General features: G+C 42.1%; 2 pseudogenes; both read left to right on the top strand.

Annotated features, from left to right (window-relative positions):
- The first annotated feature begins 10,389 nt into the window (after positions 1 to 10,389).
- The window catches only part of LOC109464198, a 34,281-nt pseudogene continuing 24,029 nt past the window's right edge, over positions 10,390 to 20,641 (top strand).
- Positions 17,618 to 20,641, top strand: part of LOC109464222 — a 10,154-nt pseudogene continuing 7,130 nt past the window's right edge.

The raw sequence follows: 20,641 nt of genomic DNA on the forward strand, positions 1-20,641 counted from the left end.
CGTGATTTTTGGTATGTAGGTAGTTGAAGTGATGTTTGACATAATCAGATGGCAATTATGCAAATCAGGAGCTAATTTGCATAATTAATGAGGAAATTCTATAAATCTGATTTGTTCGATAATAGAACTATGAAACAGTTGTGACATCTACTTGAGAACGAGAAAAACATCTGAGGATATAGATTATGTAAATGAGGACCTAATTTGCATAATTAATGGCAAATTCTTATAATTCCATAGTTGTAACTGCTGCACCCCGAATTTCATACTTGCTACATTTGGAAGTTAAGTGAAGGTGAACATTAATAAACATAATTTATTCAAATCATGACACCATTTGCATAATTTATGAGGAAGTGCTATAATAGCCTCTTTGTTATGATAAGGCTGTCATTGGGTGGAGAATATGATCAACTGATATAATCCATGCAAATGAGGCTCTTATTTACAAAATCAATGATTAAAATTGTAGAATTCGTCACACGCAAGGGTTAACATCTTTTGGCGAAGGTATGAGATCGTGGAACTCTTGTTTTATGTGCTATTTGAAATTTTTTTGATTCGAAAAGAAATTCATTCCGTTACTTTGTCAATAAACCTTTTCTTCAAGTTCTTCTATTTTTTTGGATATCGCCTCAAAACAGCGGAAGGCTTGATGTAAGACCGTCTGGAGTCCAAACGGACCTAGTTATATCCTTCACACGAAATTGTTCGGATGTCCTCAATATGTCTTCAAGGAAGCATTATTGCTTTAATATTATGCAGTTTGCCAATTAAGCTCAACCTTAGGAATTAGGTCATCAAGTTTTCAGAGGTTATGACCTTTGACAATCATATGAGGTCAAAGGTCAACCCCATCTTCGTGCCTGCAGGCCTCATCCTATTTGTGCATAAATAATATGATAATGAGTTGGAATTTCTTACACTTAATCATGTCAAAATATACCTCTTTCTATGTTTAATCAATATAAGTGCAAAAATAACTGAAATAATGCAAAAAGGAATATAAATTTGAAAAGGAAGATAAATTTGAAAGAAGCCAAATCCAGTCCATTTGGACAACATTCGGTCATTACCGTTACAAAAAAGTTCGGATGTTTGAGGGTTGAATATAAGTGGACACTCTGCTGGCCATACCATTAAGAATTAAAAAAAAAACTTTAATGTTTTGTTTTGATTTTCTTAAAGCAGAACAGAGACGCAGAACATGAGATGTATAACAAGTGTACAGAATGTAACAAAATGTACGCTTTGAACATGTTAGAAAATATTGAATAATTGATGTTATATAATTGTGTAGAATGCAAGATAACATTTATTTATTTTGTTGTTTTTCATTAACACAATCCTTGTCATGCGGAGCACAACAATTGTTGTTCTGCACATCTATACAGTACCATCTTTACAGTACCTTGTATAGATACGATCTGGCAACGCATCACACCGCAGCGAAACGCAACGAATGCGGAAGTAACTATGCCACTGCAAGGCAAATGCAGGGGTCTATGATCTAATTAAGACATGAAATTATTGAAAAATATTGTCCTAGGAATGCAAGCAGGACAAGGGTAAACAAATTCATACTAATCCAATTTATTAAAAATGTATGTGTCTATCCAAAGTCGTAAAAACGTAACGCAAATGATTTTTATGTACAGGCCAGAAAGAAAAAAAAAATTCTTCGAGCTTATCCAACTTTGCTCCCCAGGCGTATATTTTTATTTTTAACATCTTTTTAAGACAAAAGCTCAATGAATAAGTTTGTTTTTTAAATATCACTAACAACCTTCTACTAATTCTTATCCTGATCGGTTCATTTCTCTTAACAACCTTGTCCTGCGGGACCCATATATATATATATGGGTTGCACATACACGTACAGTACCATCTATATAGTGCCCTGTATATGTATGATTTGGGGGTGTTTCTCATGCAACGCATTACACAGCAGCAAAACGCAATGAATGCGGAAGTAACTACGCCACTGCAGGGCAGCAAAAACACAGAACAACTTAATAAAAAATAATAAAAGCAGCAAGCTTTTTTGAAGAAATGTCATTCTTTTCCGGCTCAAATTGTATGTTTCCCTAATTTTACTTAATTTATGCTAAAGAGGACATATTGGGCGTTTAATGAAGGTTCCGTGTTTGGGAGAGCCACACACCATACACGTTAAAGAACCCGCCACACTTATCGAAAAGAGTAGGGGGCTGAGTCAGTGGTTCAAAACTTACAGTCGGGTCTCCGGTTTGATATTTTGAAGAGGTAATACTTACCTGTAACGCCTTGTTTGGGGTGACCCGACTGGATTTGTGTGTTGTTTGAAACTTGAACTGTGATTGGTTGAATATTGATTGATTAGTTTTGCTGGTGTAATGTCTCTTAAGTAAACTGCTCAACAACTCTTTAGCGTGATGTGAAATATTGTCACTCTGTTTATTCTAATTTCTGTTATAGGTGTTGATTCTTCTTTAAAATGCACATACTTACTTGTACTTGTTGAGGTCTCCTAGAGTCAGTCGTCCGAGTGGCCTGCGCACAGAACTCGTCTCTTCCTCAACAGTCCCCTCCACTCCTTCCTATCTCTTGCACATAATTCACATACTTCCACAACATACACCGTAATTTTGCCGTACAGGGACTGAGATGGATGTTTGTTTCCAAGTCCTAATTAGACGTGAAAATATGCAGTATAAAAATAAACCTAAACCCTGATTCAAGGTTCTTTGCCATGGCAGTGCAGTCTATTTACAAACATGTAACTCCAAACACGACAATGCTGACGCACGCTGTTTTTGTCGATAAATTTGTTCCCCTGATTGAAAACAAAATCGTTTCTTACATGAATAACTGCAGCTGATAAGGATTATATTATATCTGCCGTTCCAATAGTAGAATTCAGTGAGTTTCTACTAGATGGATGCATTTTCAATATCTAGATGATTAGCACAACATCATAATCTTGTTTTGTTGTCATACACGTACATTCAAACAGAATTTAGTAGAAGTACAGTAACGTAACATACAGATGTCACCATATATAGATATCTACAATCATTGTCGATCTTCACTATAGCAGATTCAATCATTCAAATATAGAGTTTCAAAACTATTAGTCCTGTTGTGATGATTATTGTACTTTAGAACGAAGACTGCTGGAAGCAGGTTTGAAAATTGTATGGATAATTTTGTCTTCACATGATTTTAAAAAGGGGCTGTATGACGTAAACAATGGTGTGTGTATTCTAGATTTGTGGACACATCGGTATATTTTGAAGTACATGTACATGTAGGCTAAATCAGGAAAAGTGTCATAATAGAATGGACCGTCCCAACCGTTGACGTGGACGTCAGGTGACCAAAGATCAAAGTCCAGGCGTATGCAGAACAGTGCCTGGGGCAAATGAACATTCTCGGATACGCGAAGACTATCCAGAACCGTGCCTAGTCCAAAGCTTGACCCTATGTAAGCATAGAACTAAATAGACATAGAACTAGATGATAATCATGACGACTAGATTTGCAGGTTCTGGATACGATATAAACTATCTAACCCTCTTTAATTATGTCAATCGCCTGACAGGACATTCACCCCAAGTAGCACCTCCGTCTCTATAAACATCGCCGTTACCGGGTCTGGTTCGTGCAGCGGATCAGCAGGTTTCTATGGAGGAGTTTGGAGAGTTTAAAACACGCACCCGCTACTCTTTCTAAGTGCTTATATTGCCGCATGTACTGTACATCTATTACTTACACCGTGTTCTTTATACGCCGTTCACACAACTAAATACGATTTAGACTATCCAGAATCATCGTGTCTGATCCTAACGCAAACTAGTCATTCAAGCACTGGACCAGATAGGCACTATTCTGGATGCAATATACTAGGCTATCCCACCCTTTATACCCTGTCCTGTCAATCGGCCTGCAGGGCGTTGACCGTAAGTAGCGCCTCCGTCTTCGTGCAGGGGATTAAGAGTTTTCAATGGAAGAGTTTGCATAGATTAAAACACGCACAGCGCACAAAACACGAACCCGCTACTATTCTCAAGTGTGGTGTATGTGGTTACGGCATGCAGTATTACGACCTATACTTATTAACTACAAGGCAATGGCCAATGGTAATTCGGACACCACCGCTGTGCGATTGACGTATCTTATGATGTGCTTTTATTAGGACGTTTCTTTGCTCACATAGTGACACACCTATTTGTAGTAAAGGTAGACCAACATTCTCAAATGCAGTGGTATGTAACGGTCGACAGATGACTACAGCGGCGAAGATGATGATGATGATGATGTAACGGTAAAAACATGAATATTTTGGGGGCGTGTTAGAGGTCTAAATGTTGGCATCAACCAGACTGTCGTTACTATGGCGTCAACACACCCGTCCCCACAACACCGCCCGTTACCAGGTTTGCTTCATGCCAGGATTACTGAGTCAGATTAACCGTTAATGCGCCAGTTAGGAGTCCAGGATGTGGCACGGAATTCACGACGTCATACCCAGGCCTGCACCAATCAGCGCTCAGTATCCGCGGGTCTGATTGTAACACTTTCATCCTGCAGAAGTAGCGCCACAGTCGGGCTCAGATATACAGACGGGCAGGATGTGGAAACTGCTGCTGATCGTGGCTGTAGTCGCCTGGCCGGCCTCAGCACAAGGTTGGTGTACAGTTTGTGTTAGTAGCCCATTTTTTTCGGAGAGGCCTAGGAATAGTAGGTTGCTCATCCAGGTATGTACAGTATAGATATGCAAAAGTACATAAAACTGGGGGGGGGGGGTTGTGTCAAGTCTATGACTAGTTGGATAACCCTGGCTATTGTGAGCCGAACTAATAAATAGATAGATAAGTAAACTAGAGATCGTAGGGCTCATGCCTTTGACTGTTTGATATTGCTTTATTATTTGGTGGGTGTTTTTGTTTGTATATGGTACTTTTTTGTATAGATGTTTATTGTTGTTATTGATGGTATGTAAAAGTTAATACCGTGATAAATAGCACTGGGACTGCAGGACTGAAACATAGATAAGACCGGGACTGCAGGACTGAAGCAAAAATAGGACCGGGACTGCAAGACTGAAGCATAAATAGGACCGGGACTGCAAGACTGAAGCATAAATAGGTACGGGACTGCAAGACTGAAGCATAAATAGGACAGGGACTGCAAAACTGAAGCATAAATAAGACCGGGACTGCAAGACTGAAGCATAAATAGGACCGGGACTGCAAGACTGAAGCATAAATAGGACCGGGACTGCAAGACTGAAGCATAAATAGGCACGGGACTGTAAGACTGAAGCATAAATAGGACCGGGACTGCAAGACTGAAGCATAAATAAGACCGGGACTGCAAGACTGAAGCATAAATAGGACCGGGACTGCAGGACTTAAGGGGGACTCAAGGGTTAGGACCGGAACTTCAGGACTGAGGTTAAGATTTGACCTGCAGGACTGAAGGTTAGGACCGGGACTTCAGGACTGATGGTTAAGATTGGGCCTGCAGGACTAAAGGTTAAGATTGGGCCTGCAGGACATAATTGAAAGAATTGATAAATTCTTCACGAAGTTACATATGAAGTTGACAATTAAGCTCTCAGACCGTTCTCATATGGAAATTAATGTAGAGCTGACCCTGTTTTACTTGCTGACTATGTAACTTTCCCACTACTTCGACTTGCTTTTGTGTAATTGGAAACCGAATACTTGCCCCATATTTTTTTTCATCTTATGAATGCCTTGCACAATACCAGGATATGGATGTTATATTATTTGACATAATGTATGACAGCTAAATGAGCAAATGTTGTTATGTGTGTGACTGTGCGGTGGGATGACACTGCTGTTAGTTTATATAGAATGTGTGATATATGCAAGTCCAGAAATGGGAAATATCCATTTATACAGGTGTTTACTGTACCATTCACAGACATGTGTACATTACCACCACCCCGCATGCTATATTGAACGGTGCCCATGTGATAAACAGTCATATGTGTACCAGATGTGTCACATGGATCTGCCCTTTGCCCTTGAAAACAACCCATAGTTATTGCCTTCGACTGAAGGCTATGCCTTCGGAGAAGGTTATGAAATCGGTTTTGCACTGTTTGGCAGATTAGGCACGATAACTCATGAAGGCAAGGTCCGAGGTTCACGATTTTTGGCATGCAGGTTGATTTAGGGGTGGCCATTGTCAAGGCTAAAAATGGGCTTCGTGGGGGGTTCCTAAGTCACTGTAGTTGACCTTGGTTTTTGGTGTTTTTTCCTTGTCATCAAGATATCTCGAGAATCCTTAAATGGATGTTCATTATTTTTAGTTGGCAAGTTACCGTTGAAAATGCCGAGGTCAAGTTCAAAGATGGGCCCCGTGGGGGTTTCTATGTCACTGCAGTTGACCTTTGTTTTTTGTGTTTTTTCTTGTCATCAAGATAACTCGAGAATCTTTAAATGGATGTTCATGTTTTTTAGTTGGCAAGTTACCATTGACAATACCAAGGTCAAGTTCGGATATGGGCTTCGTGGGGGGTCCCCACGTCATTGAATTAGAAAGTACTGCAGCGAAACTTCTGGTTTTTATATCTCGTGATATGGACGTGCTAGGGTCATGATTTTTGGATGGTAGGTAGCTCTAGTGCTCAGACAAAAGTGCCGTAAGTTTGGGCTCCCTAGCAGCTTGTTTGGGAAATGCAGAGGCATTTGTTTGAAAATGTTTGAAGTAGGATAGCTCAAGAACCGGTTGACGGATTGTTGTTATTTTTGATATCTCGGTAGCTTAAGTGATGCTTGACCTAATTAGATGACGATTATGCAAATCACGATCTAATTTTCATATATAATGACAAAAGTCTATAAATCTGATACGTTCCATGATAGAACAATTAAAATGGTGGCATATGTAATCAAGGGGAAGAGATATTCATTATGTAAATTTTGACCCAATTTGATTGATTAATAGAGAAATTTATATGTCATTCATAGTGCAGTAGACCTTTTTGGTTCCCACCTTCTGCGGATTACATTGATTTATGCCCACAAGGATAGCTGGAAAAAAATTTCCTGTTTGTTAGAACAACAGAACCCTTGTGAAATTGGCGAAAGTGGCGCTGAATCTGCCTTTTTGGATATAACTGTTGATAAGGACTCCTTCAGTCCTTGGTATCATGTGGATGATGCCCTATAACAAACTCATCAGTGTCATGCCTGTAATCCTTGAACAAACAAAGGCCCCTTGTTCCCCAGGACACCAGCTACTGTAAATAAACCCTGTGTTCTTAAGCACTCACTCACTCAGCTCCACATGCAAGTGGTGTTGTTCCTCTCCTGCCCTTGTGTAAACACAGATGTGGAAGTGGGTCACATCCTTGAGCTCTACATTATCTGGGGCAGGCAAGCAGTTTTGATAGCTCATGATGTAAACAGACTGGGGTCACAAATTTTTGGTGTCAATAAGGCCTAATTTGCATAAATAATGAGAAAAATGCTATAAATATTATAATGCAATAGTGGTGACTGACAGGAATTTCATACTGGCTGCATTTGGAAGTTTGACTTTGACTTTATTAGGATCCACAATTAGCATACAAGTTAAGTGAAGGTGATAATTATTAATCATAATTTATTCAAATCAGAACCTTATTTGCATGATTTATGAGGAAATGCTAGAATAGCCCTCTTTGTTTAAGATACGACTGTCATTGGATTGAAAATATGATCAAAAGATATAATTGCAAGTGAGTATCTAATTTCCATAATCAATGTGAAACATTCATAATTTGTCAGTCAGAAAGGATAACATCATTTGTCGAAGGCATGAGGTCGTGGAACTCTAGTTTGATATAATATATGTTGTTTACCCGTGTGCTCGGACATTTTCGTCTGTTCCTTCAAGACTTAGTGTTCTGTTGAAAGAGTCTAAAAGGCTGGTGGTCTGTGGAACAAAGAGGTAATGTTTTAGTGACCAAGAACCAGCGAAAGGTCATGTCGGGTACAGAAGAAATGGACTGTTCATAAGACTTCATAACTGAAATCAGAGTCACGTAGCATTTTGTAGGACGTTTATATTCATTGATGCCAATGCAGTATGCGAATTTGAAAGTCGCTGAGGGATATTTTCGACTATGATATACTAATACAAACAACAACAATTACAACAATACAATTCTGTTTATTACCTCCATGAAAAATGGATGTATTGTTTTTGGCGGCGTCTGTCTGTGTGTCTGTCTGTGTGTCTGTGTGTGTTTCCGCAACTTTGTAGCCAGCATAACTTCATAACGCCTTTATGGATTGTGATGATATTTGGTATGCTGATAAGTCTTAGGAAGACAAAGGTCAATGTCAAATATGGGCCTCCTGGTGGATGACCTTGGTACTGCAGCAGAACTTCCGGTTTTTGTATATTTGGTCCTGAACATGCTATGGTCTTGAATTTTTGGTGACAGATAGCTTTTCCTGTAGGGAATAAGTGGTGTGGGTTTGGTCCCCCTAGCAACTTGTTCAGGAGCTGCAGGGGACTTTCGGGCGAAGTCTTTGAAAGCCAATAAGTCCAGATAGGAACAGCGTATTTTCATCATTTTTGGTGTGTAGGTATCTGACAGAGAGATGTCCATAAGTAACTGCAAATTATGCAAATGAGGACTTTATTTGCATAATTAATGAGGAAATTCTATGATTACAGTGTTTTACATTATAGAACTTTTATACATGTAATGTATGTAACCTATAGCAGATGGAACATCAACAGATACTAATTATGCAAATGATGACCTAATTTGCATAATTAATGCAAAAAATCTTTGATTTCTCAATGGTGAATGATGGGAATGTCATACTTGGGACATCTTTACGTTAATCAAAAGTTAACATCACGATGCATATATTATGTTAATGCAGAGGTCATTTGCGAAATTAAAGAAGAAATTTATATTTACATATCAAGCCCATATTTAATGGAGGTATGAGATCTCGGAACTCTTGTTATAAGTGAACTGTGATATGTTTGGTCTCCCAAAGGTACAAGGAAATGCGAAATTTTAGGTAATCTGTTTTCCGTCATTTGTAGGTTATTGACGCTCATGACAGTTAAAATTTTGCCCAAGCTATTACATTTGTCGGAAAAAATTGGCGTATAACCTAAAAACAGCTTGTAGCTTGCAAAGATCTGCAGGAAATAAATTGATACAAATTATCACCACATGACTTTTTACAGGGTCTATCTATCAAACAGTCTCAGTCTGTAGTAAACATAGGACCACTTTAGCTTCGATTGTTAAAGGAACCCTTGAGGATTACTGTTATTTCAACAACTCCCGATCCTTGCTGTGCTTGCGTAACCTACTTAACACTGACTATGCTGTTAGTTTGAACTACATAAAAGGACAAAAATTCACCTATGCTTAAAGATGTGCAGACAAATTGTTCTAATATATTAACTCACAACCTACTACGGACTCCAAACTTCGAACCCTTAATCTAAACCCCTTAACCTATTCGCAAAAGAAAAAAATTAACTACTACTTCAACTACTCAAAAGCTAACAAAAAATCACCTAAAGCCCACTACAGTAACGTACGGACCTCCCACGACGCCCATTTCAGAACTTAATCTTCCTATCGTCAACGGTAACTTGCTCACAAAAATTGTGAACATTCATTTGCGCCTCACGAATTATCCTGCTAACAACAATAACAACCAACACAAAAGGTCAAAGGCAATGACGTGGGAACCCCCCACGAGGCCAATTTCCGAACTTGATCTTTGTATTTTCAATGGTAACTTGCCAACTAAAAATCATAGACAACCATTTAAGGATTCCCGAGTTATCTGGAGTACAACAAAAAACGCAAAGACAAAAGGTCAGCTCCAGTCACGAAAGAACCCCCCACGAAGTCCATTTTTGGCCTTAACAATGCCCATCACTAAGACATCCTGCCTGCCGAAAATCGTGAACCTCGGACCATGCCTTCAAAATTTATCGTGCATAATCTGCCAAACAGTGCCAAAACGACTTCATAGCCTTCTTGTCGAAGGCTATACACTTTTTGCGCCAGAACCGTGCTATATTCAAACAGTCTCATGCACCGTTTGTGCCGGGTGTAGGCAGGTGTTGCTCTGGATACGAGTAGACGAGGCAGAAGTGATCTGTTTTAACACTCAAGTAATTTGGCCTGGCGGATAAAGATTTATGAGTGTTATACATGTCTGCATTTCGGGGTGGGGATCTCTTCATTATCAAACTCTACTCTCCTTTCCAGCTACTGGCAATAAAACTTTAAGGATATAAAAGCTGGTTATAAACAGTTTTCTACCTTCTTTAGGCGAACGGGTGTACCTGGCTACACATGACACCTGGGCCTTTTTTAAGGTTTCTGCGAACGGACCCATGACGGATCTGAACGTAATAGCGACATGCAAGGCGGCAGGGATGAAGTATCCGTGCTACTACTCCGGTCATGGCGGGTGCAATCACGCCTTTGGCTGGGCCTATGGCTGCATCACGTATGACGATGCCGACATCAGCTGTATTACCCACAAGGTCCTCTCAAGGCAACTGTGTAGAACCACGTACTATGCGTACTGCCGGCCCCTTGATGACACCTTTGTGTACACCCGTGGCTGGGGTGATGGCAGTGCATGGGGAGTGGATTACGACACTCACAACTACCCCTTGCACGGAAAGAACTACAACAACAAATACGCCCTGTGTGCAGGTGAGTCTGCAGACTTGATATCTTTACACAAGACATTTATACATTTTTACATTTTCCTCTTACTTTCTTGGTAAGTATAACATGTAGTGGAAAAATACATATATTGAGAGAACCATTGGTCATTGGGTTTCCATGCTCCTGTATCTTGATTCAAAGGTGAGATCATTTGCCAATGACTGTCTGTTGTATGTAGAACTGTCTACACAGAATGACTCACACCTTTTACACACTGGAAGAATGGCAAAGCAAATGACTCATGCAGTTTAACTCAGAAAAATGCTACATTATGTATATCAAGCAAGCGAGCCCCACATATAACTAGCTATCTGTTCTGTGGTCAAGTTTTGGCAACAACAAAAACCAATCCGTATCTCGGTGTTACATCGACAGGTAGCCTTAAGTGGGGCACGCATGTTAACAACATCACTGCGAAGGCCAAACAAACATTGGGAGTGATTAGGCGCAATCTGTGGTCATGTCCAACAAGGGTAAAATCACTTGCATACACGTCGCTTGTAAGACCGAACCTAGAATATGCCGCGACAGTATGGGATCCATATACAAAGAAAGACAAAGATAAACTGGAAAGGGTACAGAATCAAGCTGCACGATTTCGCACGAAAAATTATCAAAGGGGTGTAACGGAAATGAAAAGAAACCTACAGTGGGGGTCGATGGAAGACAGACGTATAATGTCCAGACTGTGCATGATGTACAAAATGACTAATAAACTGGTGGATGTACCAGCCACTAAGTATCTGATAACAGTCCAGAAAAGAACAAGAAACAGTCGTGCCTCACCGTGCATGCCTTCAAATATCAGAGTTATGAACCAAGAATTGAGGTATTCAAAAACTCGTATTTCCCCAGAACTATCGTAGACTGGAACTCGTTGCCACCAAGCACAGTTGGGGCATCATCACTAGAAAGCTTTAAACAACTACTGCAATCAAATGCAGATATTGAGCGTAACAAGTCGTTCGGTGTGATATAGCTAGCTGCCGCCGCTCCGCGTGCATGCGAAGCTGGTGTGCTACGCCGAAGGGCGATTATACCGATACAGATACAGATACGGAATGCCCTCCCAATAGAAATCAGACGCCTCAGGCTAACTCCAAATTTATCAGACAGACATTTTAATCAAGCCGTTCCTACATCTACTGTCCACCCATTTCGACGTTTATAATATCTGTACCTGGTCTAACTGTTAACGAACTTAGTCAATCATGATTTCTTATTCTCTATGTTATTCTTATTTTTTGTATATTCATGTGTTATTATTTGTTATGGAGGGGTCGGTCTTGTTAAAGGATTCTATCCTGTTGCATGACTCCTATCAGGTTTTCTCTGTAAATCTCAATAAATAAATAAAAAAATCTAATACTGAATATATAACGTAGGTTCTAAAGCTAACTTAATGATGTGAGGTCGCGGGTTCAAAACCCACCTTGTCACAGATCTTGTGCCCTTGGGAAAGGCACTTTACACGACTTTCCTCACTTCACTCGGGTAAAAATGAGTACCCAGCTTCGGTTAGGGAGGTCCCTCGGATAGGACGTTAAATGGAGGTCCCGTGGTTGGGAAAGCCACACCCCACGCCACCCACCGTACTTATCAAAAAGAGTAGGGGACCTTTCCGGTGTGAGTGATTCAATTCTTACAGTCACATGGCCGCACCTTGGGGCGCCACCTGAGTTAGCGCCGAATGGCAGCCGCTCCAGACCCTTGCGATCAAGCCCCAATAATTCTAAGCTCCTCACAATTCAGCCCTTGGCTGCAAAGAGAGAGAGAGTAGCTCGCTCACCTAATAATAACCCAATAATAAAATGATGATTATCCGCGTCAAAAGGTTTAACCTGAATGTAGCCTCATGACATGTGTAATTGTTATATTGCATCTTAATAAACATGTTATGACAATGTTTTACTGTAACTTGCAACAGACTTCATCTTGCATTGTCACATCTGCAACATGCCAGTTGAAAAAAAAAATCTGAATAAGCTAAACTTCCATTTCCAGTCTCTACTACATGTGATGACTCGCCGTGTGCACACGGAAACTGTACTGCTGGTAACGAAGGCTACACCTGTACCTGTGAGAGCGGCTGGGAAGGACACAACTGTGACCGAGGTTAGTATTTAATTGTTTCATTGTAACGAAGAAGAAGATATTACAGTATAGACAAGATATGTTCATTACAAATTGACATGGCCTGAGATGCCAGCAGCTCGAGTATTACAAGGGTTAAAATGGTTCAACTGAAGGCGTTGATACTTACATGTTACTTTGATGTTAGAGTCAACTACTTTCTACTTAGTTTTACACTTTTATGGACAATAAAAAACTCGTGTTAACCAAATGAATTACAAAGGCTGTTCACATTCTTTTTAACAAGTCCAAGTGGCTTTTGCTGGAGAATGTTACCAATTCTCCTCCATCGCCGCTACCCACCCTGACGCGGCCCGAGCCTGCCAGGTCCAGGGCGGACACCTGGTGGATGTGAAGGACGGGCGGCAGCAAACTTTCCTCGCGGACACGATCGCGGCTTCCACCGGAGCCTCCAGCTGGCTCGCGCTCAAAGCAGCACCGGCGGTGTTTCTCAACAGCAATGGGGCTCCTTTCTCAGGTACATGTATGGAAGACAAATGTTTCAATTTGACTTTCATCCGTCGACCAAGTTGAATCTTGATCATGATTTATTTTTATTATCACCAGGTCCCCTGCAGTGGTCTCCAATCGAGCCGGCGTCTCCCTGTGACCTGTGTGTACTCCTGGGCAGAAGATGGGGCGGCGCCAACACAGCACCGTGCTCGGAACAACACAACTACATCTGCCAGGACGGTAATTAAAGCAACATACGTATTTTGCAATTTGCATTTCATCCTTGATACAAGACGTGCGTTTTAACGACTCAGATCCTGTATCTCCGGATGCATGCGTGGATCAAACCTTTAATTCGCTTATTACAAAGTAACCTCGGAAAGCTGTTCTCTCATTCCAGTCCTGACGCCGTGCGAACAGAACGTGTGTCAGAACGGCGGAAACTGCACCTCCTGCTTCGGAGACTCCGTCGCCTTCTGCGAGTGTCCGGACGGGATTGAAGGGAAGACTTGTGAGATAAGTGAGTACTTTAAGTAAGATGTTGCGTGTCCCAACAACTACACTGTCAATGGCCATGGATTCTCTCGTCTTTGAAAAATATAACATTTGTCCAAAACATGTAAATACAACTGAACCTGACAATAGTGATCACGATAGGACTTGACGAAAATGGTCAGAGGAGACTGATAACCAGTTTGGACAGGAATTTTAACCCTGTCTAGACTGTGTTTTTTTTTAAGATCGTTGGGNCCCATTTCCAGTCTCTACTACATGTGATGACTCGCCATGTGCACACGGAAACTGTACTGCTGGTGACGAAGGCTACACCTGTACCTGTGAGAGCGGCTGGGAAGGACACAACTGTGACCGTGGTTAGTATTGAATTGTTTCATTGTAACAAAGAAGAAGATATTACAGTATAGACAAGATATGTTCATTACAAATTGGCATGGCCTGAGATGCCAGCAGCTAGAGTAATACAAAGGTTAAAATGCTGCGACTGCAGGCGTTGATACTTACATGTTACTTTAATGTTAGAGTCAACTACTTTCAACTTAGTTTTACACTTTTATGGACAATAAAAAACTACATGTTAACCAAATGAATTACAAAGGCTGTTCACATTCTTTTTAACAAGTCCAAGTGGCTTTTGCTGGAGAATGTTACCAATTCTCCTCCATCGCCGCTACCCACCCTGACGCGGCCCGAGCCTGCCAGGTCCAGGGCGGACACCTGGCGGATGTGAAGGACGGGCGGCAGCAAACTTTCCTCGCGGACACGATCGCGGCTTCCACCGCAGCCTCCAGCTGGCTCGCGCTCAAAGCAGCACCGGCGGTGTTTCTCAACAGCAATGGGGCTCCTTTCTCAGGTACATGTATGGAAGACAAATGTTTCAATTTGACTTTCATGCATCGACCAAGTTGAATCTTGATCATGATTTATTTTCCGAATCACCAGGTCCCCTGCAGTGGTCTCCAATCGAGCCGGCGTCTCCCTGTGACCTGTGTGTACTCCTGGGCAGAAGATGGGGCGGCGCCAACACAGCACCGTGCTCGGAACAACACAACTACATCTGCCAGGACGGTAATTAAAGCAACATACGTATTTTGCAATTTGCATTTCATCCTTGATACAAGACGTGCGTTTTAACGTCTCAGATCCATGCATGTATCTCCGGATGCATGCGTGGATCAAACCTTTAATTCGCTTATTACAAACTGACCTCGGAAAGCTGTTCTCTCATTCCAGTCCTGACGCCGTGCGGACAGAACGTGTGTCAGAACGGCGGAAACTGCACCTCCTGCTTCGGAGACTCCGTCACCTTCTGCGAGTGTCCGGACGGGACTGAAGGGAAGACTTGTGAAATAAGTGAGTACTTTAAGTAAGATGTTGCGTGTCCCAAGAACTACACTGTCAATGGCCATGGATTCTCTCGTCTTTGAAAAATATAACAATTGTTCAAAACATGTAAATACAACTAAACCTGACAATAGTGATCACGATAGGAATTGACGAAAATGGTCAAAGGAGACTGATAACCAGTTTGGACAGGAATTTTAACCCTGTCTAGACTCTGTTTTTTTTAAGATCGTTGGGACTGTTGGGGGGGGGGGGGTGGTAAACAACTCAAGTTTAACAAAAAGTGTTTATGATAGAATATTTAGGTCTAATTAATCGTATGTTGCCCAAAGCAACACTAGTGACGTCATACACTTACGTCATGCATATTTAAACCATCCATCATCTTGGATCTACATTTTTTTCAAGATATAGCCTTAAACTACAATGGAAATAGACTTAAACCCCGGGGGAATCTATATAATATAAGAGGCCCGCTCATTGGTCGAGCGTTTCCAATGTGGGAAGTTTGAAATCACTAAAGGCAACCCTCGGAAGTGCTCCGGGAACATCGCTAATATCTCACGACCGACCGAGCCCTTCAGGCCAGTTTTTATCAGAGAGGCGTCTGAAGTGTTAGTCATCACATAAACACCGATATTTCTCAGTGCCATGAAGAAAGAATGGAAAAAAACAACGATATTTTGTACGTATGTTCTATTTACCGGTTAGACATGTTAGCCGGCCGGTCGCGTAATTAGCTACAGGCGTTGTCAGCCAGCGCTCCCCGGCGGTCATGCCTGGCCGGCTACCCTGCTGTGTTTGGAGCTAGAGAAAACAGATCTGGCGATTTGACCTGGATCGGGCTTCTAATGGGCCTGAATGGGCTCTGTGGCTCTTGCTGTCTGACAGAAAATCATTCTCTGGGCAGAGAGGCAGCGACAAAAGTCACTGGAAACTAGTAACGCCGCGCGCCACTGGTCAGCCGCCATTGTATGTCAGCAGCACAAGCACATTTCGTACCCAGGACTTCTGGATAGATCGGTATTATTTGTAAAACAAAAATAGCCATTGTCTTGCTGTATCTGTATATACAATAGTTCTATATGATACTTTTTGGGTGGAGTTGACAATATATGAGCTTGCAAACATGCTTCGAGTAAGATTGATGAATAAAAATGATGAATAAAAATACAAGTGAACAACACATCCACTTTTATGCTGCTCTTGTACGTCACATAGTCAACATATAGTACACTTGTAAACAACTTGGATACAATTCATATCAAGACGACACGGACATACCTTCTTGTTCTTGAGCAGGTTGTTCTTTGCCAAGAAGCTCGACTTCAGTTCAGTTTACACACTTGTCCGTTCCGCGCCGTCGTCAATATATATATATATATATATATATATATACAGACTGTATGTCCAAAATCCATAAATCATAGTCCTGTTCCGTTCCGTTCCGTCAATCGATCCGATAATGTCAGGTGAGTCTGGGTTTTTTTCAGTTCCAACGATGGCCCATGTAGAGCATGTTGGAGGGATTGGGATAGCAATCCCGTACGAGGGTCGTCACGCACTCGGGCATGACTTCCCTCTTCACGATCTGGACGCCATCCGCCTCCATCCGCTCCCGTTTCCGCGCCAAATACCGAGCGTCTTTCCAGCCACCCTTCGTCTTGATCCTGGTCCAGAATCGCCTGTACTTCGTTTGTCTGGTGTTGGAGTTTTTGTAATGTGGACGATGCCTGGACAGCAGGGCACGTCTCTGGCCAATTCTCTCTGCATGGTACAACGTCACACAGGGTCGGATGAAACAGTGGCTGCACTCCCGATCCCCGGTTTGTTGTTGTTGGCGGTCAGTGTTGGGGGCGGGAGGGCCTGGTGCAGGGTCAGATGGGATGTTTGGCGGCTGAAGCTGTGGGTCTGAACGGGCACTCTCGTCCTCCTCTGGGCCGCTGTCATCGGACGACTCGGGGTGTTCCTCGGGACGTCGGGTGTTAGCTGTCCCTGAGGTGGTGGCTTCGTCTTCCCCCTCCTCCCCCTCCTCCTCCGAGCTCGTGTAGGCATCAGAGGTGTCCGACCCCTCTCCATGCAACTCTCCCCTGAAGTTCGGGGGCAACTTCACAACTGGCCAGCCCCATCCTTCGTGGGCGAAAAGCCCTCGCATCCACTCGATTTGCTCCAGATTCAATCGGAAGCAAATATCTTGTACATCGGCCGTCGTCTCCAGAGAATGAAACACACAGTCCGCACTGACAAGAAAGCCCGCACTAGCAAAATACCAACAATATTGGCGGGAAAGTTTCAAGATGGCAAGAAAATGTAGAAGAATAAGGAAAGAGAAAAGTGTGGAAATTGTTGATAATCTTAGACTCGTGAAACATCGTTTCGGCACTTTATAGAAATAACAAGGTAAATATATTCCTATGAAATAACTGTGGATTCGTCTTATTCTTAGAAACACACTTCCCCTTATTTTAGACTTGCGTTTGCTGCGGTCTTCCTGCATTGTTTTTGCTTTGCCATGACCCATGACAAGTCCTGGAACTTATTATCGCTCAGAAGGCGCGACAGGAAAAAACGCGCGAAATGTGTCATCCCATCAAAACGTAAAAGAATATGTGTCGTAATCAACATACTTGGAAATCTAAAGATGAAAGAGATGCATATTCAAAGGGTAGTAATTAATGTTTTGAATACTAGAGGCAAGTAGATACTTCATAAAGTCGTAGTAACTTTTAGTAAGGTTCGTGTGTTTTGTTGTGGTGATAGGAATGTCCCTTGTTTGTTAGACAAGATTTGTCATCTATAATCATTTTTAAAATGTGAATACAACAGTGTTGTTTTCTAACGTTACATTTACTATGTCACGAGTAGAAATATTTTTGTGGATCTGAAAATTAAAAAAAAGAAGAAGAGACACCCAGTGACAGCGTGACCTCTGTGATTTATTGCCTCTCTCCCGCCATTTCGGCTTGCTACCCCTCGCGTTTTTCAATCTTGTACACTTTTCGTCTTGTATACCTTTTTCGAACGATGCTGCGTGCAGCCGACGTCCTTGCTCAGAGAGCCAGGGCTGAGAAGAGAAAATCTCAGCCCTCTGAGCAGAAGGATGCCATCCGCGCACGGAATAAGAAGAGGAAAGAGAGACAGGACCAGGGGCTCGTCTCGAAGCCGTACAACTTGACCATACACGGCTCCGAGGAGGAACAGCAGGATCTGAAGATGCAGCTAAAGACCATATGCAACAAGATAGGAGAATCCCTCGGGAAGAAGCCAACGTACAGAGAGGTGATTTCACGTGCGCTGTCCTCCTGGCTGAAGGCCCATGACGACGAGAATGACCACCGCCTCGACCTTGACTGGGGCGGTCCGGGCCTCCCATTCAGGAGTAGAAATGGCTTCTCCGCAGCCAGCCCCGCCACGAAGGATGAGCCAATGTTCCTGACAACCGAGACGGCCATCAACCACCTCTCCGTGCAGCTGCATGAACATGCAAGGTCGTGTCCAGAGGCGATGTCTGTGAAGAAGGATGGAGTAAAGATGCACGGCCACGCCGGTAAAGTTTCCCTTCGTTGCAGCGCGAAGCACGATGTGTCCTGGGACTCCTCACCGCACTACTACTTGAAGTTTATTGTAAACTACAGGTAAGATATTCCTATTGTACTTTTTTTTAAAAATGACTTTTCAACTAAAAGCAATATAAGACTCACCTGCATTACACCCTCCTCAGCAGAACAGGATTTATGTCGTCTGGGGATGTGGGGCGGGAGGGGTGGCTTACTTAGAGGTGTGTAGGTAGAACGTAAAAGAAGCAGGATACAATCATAACTGATATGTAGATGTAGATGTAGATGTAGATTCCTTCAGGCCAGGTAGGAATATCTTCCAGTTTGGGCCGCTCTTGGCTTCAGCCGACAGTCATCTCAGGTCGCATGGGATGATCCAGGGCTCTGTAGTTGTATACTACATGGTGTAGTCTCATATGTTTATCAAATCTGGTTTTGAAACAGTTCACGCTGGGAGCTGTAATCACTTCTTCCGGTAGACTATTCCACCAGCATACTGTTCTTATGGTGAAAAAATAAAGTCTTGTGTTTGTTTTTGCTGGCATCCTGCTTAGTTTCAGCTGGTGCCCTCTTGTTCTTTTATCCGATACAGTAGGTATGGGACATTTAGTATCATACAGGCCATGGGTGTATTTGTAGACATTAATCATATCGCCCCTCAGTCTTCTGTACACCAAAGTAGGAAGCTTTAGTGATCTGAGCCTGACTTCGTATGGAAGTTCATGTAAGCCCGGCACTCTTTTGGTCGCACGCGATATACAACCAGAAAAAGTACATCATAAGCCTATAAAGTCCAACTTATTTCCTAAGGAGGCGCAATTACATGTACAAAATTATAGAAAACAGTTTGAATCATTCTTTGCCGTATTCTCTGGCTTTCACGAAGAGCACTCGCAAAAGTTTTCAAAGAGTGGTCACTTAGAAATTATATAAAGGTCGACATGTAGAAACGAAAATTGCGGCCGCAAAGTAAAACTGCCGAATGTCGTATATATTCTTTTCCTTCAAAGCTTCCAACCTTGGTGTCTGCATTATCGTAGACAAGTGACAAGTTATAAACAAATTAAAGGATGACAACATGAACAAAAGAAAGATTTCCGGCGATTGACTTGAATAGACTTTCGGAGTACATTTGAGATCATAAACAGATTAGCACACAGCCGCCACGCTGGTCATAACAAAGGTCGCCTGGTTTCGGCCCACAACAGCTATTTACCGCTTATACTGTGGCTTTTTTTTTTCAATCTTCCTTGTAGCTTGTTTCTCAAAGTGCTATTGTGTAAGCATATGGTACATAAACAGCTTGTATTCAATCAACTATACTGCAGCTAATCTCATTACTCTTTTGTTTTTTCGTAGGATGGCTCACGCCTACTTCTCCTCAGGAATCCGGCCTGTGCAGTACAAGAAGATCTGTGACCACTGCACGAAAAGTGGGATTTACCCAATTTACCCTAAATGTGTAAATCCTTGGTAAATATGATGTTCAATATTTACCCGCATATAACACATATTTACCAGGTAAATTTTGGTATATGTAGGTAAATGTGGGTAAATGTTCATCTCACTTTCTGAATCCAAAGAAATAAAATGCATAACAATAAACAGGGTTGTCTACATATATAGGAGCTGACCCTTGCATCAAGCAAGAAAATCTCAAAAGTGTTTCCTTGGTTAAAAGCTTACACTGAATAAAGCCTAAAACAGGGGCGCGCCCCTGAATAAAGCCTTAAACAGGGGCGCGCCCTGATAAAGCCTTAAAACAGGGGCGCGCCCCTGAATAAAGCCTTAAACAAGGGCGCGCCCCTGAATAAAGCCTTAAACAGAGGCGCGCCCCTGAATAAAGCCTTAAACAGGGGCGCGCCCCTGAATAAAGCCTTAAACAGGGGCGCGCCCCTGAATAAAG

The sequence above is a fragment of the Branchiostoma belcheri genome, unplaced genomic scaffold (assembly GCF_001625305.1).
Source record: "Branchiostoma belcheri isolate BF01 breed outbred unplaced genomic scaffold, Haploidv18h27 scaffold134, whole genome shotgun sequence".
In the NCBI taxonomy this organism is placed as follows: domain Eukaryota; kingdom Metazoa; phylum Chordata; class Leptocardii; order Amphioxiformes; family Branchiostomatidae; genus Branchiostoma; species Branchiostoma belcheri.